The following is a 2,442-nucleotide window of genomic DNA, read 5'->3' on the forward strand; positions in this document are numbered from 1 at the left end:
AAAACAACCCCCATCCGTGGCTTTTTTTTTTTGGGGGGGGGGGGGGGGGGGGGGAAGGGCGGGGGGAAGCTGAGACTCCCGAAAGATGAAACCTGTTGAAATACGGTGTGAGAGGAAGGACCTGCCCATCTCCTTCCACCACCTCGGAGCTTCCGCTCGGAGCTGGGACAGAGTGAATCCTTCCTCTTGCTGTCGGTTTTCCGCGCAGCCGTTCGGGAAGTGCCGTTGGGAGGTTGGGGGAGGCTTAATTGCACCATAAAAACGGCCGCTCTAATGCCTGAAACTACCTCCTCCCCTTCCAGCGGCAGCGAAGTGACCCCCATACTCCAAGGTTTGGTCAACGGTGATTTTTGGGCTGTCGTGATGGGCACAAACGGATCCCAACTGGCTTAATAATACGGGAAACACACACCCCCCCCACCCAAGCCCCGGCATCGCTTCCCGACCCCCGTCCGGGCTTTTTTTCTTTTTTTTTTTTTTTTTTTTTTGGCGTTTGGAAGGTTCCTTCTTACGCAAGCCCTGGCTGGTTTCTCGGAGCTGGGATTTCCTCAGCCCCGTGGGGAAAAACTTCTCGGCAAGAAGCCGCAGGGATGGAGAAATGGAGGAAGAAGAGGGGGGAGGAAAAAAAAAAAAACCAAAACCGGGCGGTTAAACCATGGCATGGTTTTTTTGGGGGGAGGAAAAGGCGTCGATGACACTAAATAACGGTCCGAGGGTTTCCAGAGGGGGAAATAAGGCCAAGGGCTTAATTGTAAAGACGTCCCTTAAATTTAAATATCGGTGTGTTTCCGAAGCCGGTGTTTAAGAGGCAGGTGGGGGTGGGAATCCGTGTTGGATGGCACCTCTGGAAGCCCCCACGGTGGCGGGGAGAGGGACGGATGCCCCAAACGGGGCCGTTTTCGGGCAGCGCAGGCAGAGAAATCCCCCGGGGGCGGGGGGGAGGCAGGATGAGCATCTCTGCAAAGGGCCCCCCCCCACACCCCGGTGGGTGGGTGGGGGAAATCGGGTGTTGTTGGAGCTGCCGCAGTTGGGTTTGGTGTTTTCTGGTTCGGAAAAGTCCTTACGGTGGGTTTTTGTGCCAGAAAAATTTCCATGGAGGGGGGGGGGGGTGTGAGGCCGCTCCCTGTCTGGGAAATCCTCGCCTCCGTCGGCTCTTTCTCGCATGGACACAAAGCGCCATCCCCCCCCCCCCCAATACACCCCCCGTGCCCCCCTTCGTGCCACCCCACAGCAAAGCCATACCTCTTGGGGGGTGGGGGGAGGTAGGGACAAAGTGACACTAACCCCTTGTCCTGCCCCATCCCCCTGTTTCAGGGGAGGGGGCTCAGAGCCTTCCTCTCCTCTCCCCCACCTTCCACCCAGCCGGGGGGGGGGGGGGCTGGATGTTCCCCCCGACCCCCCCAAATCCAGCCCCCCCACTCCCAAGGTGTTCATCCCTGGCTCCCAGCGTCGCTCGGGGGGTTAATTTTGGGTGTATATGTGGATGTCTATATATTCAGGTACTATGTATATTTTAGCTATATATATATAATGAGCGTATCTGGCTATAAATGTGATTTGTCACTATATAATCTTTTATTTTTTCCGTGTATCTCAGCCGCCCGAGGGACAATGTCCCGGCGTGTGTCCCTTCTCCCTCCCGGTACCCCCGGCGTGTGTCCCTTCTCCTTCCCGGTACCCCCGGCGTGTCCCTTCTCCCTCCCGGTACCCCTGGCGTTTGTCCCCCTTCTCCCTCCCGGTACCCCCGGCGTGTGTCCCTTCTCCTTCCCGGTACCCCCGGCGTGTGTCCCTTCTCCCTCCCGGTACCCCCGGCGTGTGTCCCTTCTCCTTCCCGGTACCCCCGGCGTGTGTCCCTTCTCCCTCCCGGTACCCCCGGCGTGTGTCCCTTCTCCTTCCCGGTACCCCCGGCCGGGCTTCGGTGGCCGTAAAACCATGAATATTGGATTAAAACCTCTCGCTTTGTCCCCAGAGCTGCTAAAGCCGGGGCTGCCGGTGACCCACAGGCTCCCGAGCTGGTGCTGGTGGCACTGGGGGGTACTGGGATGTGGCCCTGGGGCAACTGGAGTGGCCCCCAGCCCCGCTGCTGGAGCTCCCCGGGTTTATTCCCCAGGAATTCCTCGGCTTTTTCCATTGTGGATGAACCGAAGAGAGAGGGGAGCGAGGCTCCAGCGCCTCCATCCTGGGTCCCGGTGTCCATAAAGGGATGGGGAAAAAATACTGCATTTTGGGGAGAGGAGCCCCGGTCACCCAAGGAATGTCACCTCGGGAGAGCGCGATCCCCTCGGTGCCGTCCTCGGTAAATCCCCTCTCCTGGAATTCAAGGGAAAAAAAAAAAACACCAAAATTTTTACAAAATGCATTAAAGATCCTCCTAAAAGCTGCCCCTTTCTGTGTCCCCAAACCACGCTGCGCCCCCTCGCCCCCCCCAAAACCTCGTCCCCC

The sequence above is a fragment of the Numenius arquata genome, chromosome 12 (genome assembly GCF_964106895.1).
Source record: "Numenius arquata chromosome 12, bNumArq3.hap1.1, whole genome shotgun sequence".
In the NCBI taxonomy this organism is placed as follows: Eukaryota; Metazoa; Chordata; class Aves; order Charadriiformes; family Scolopacidae; genus Numenius; species Numenius arquata.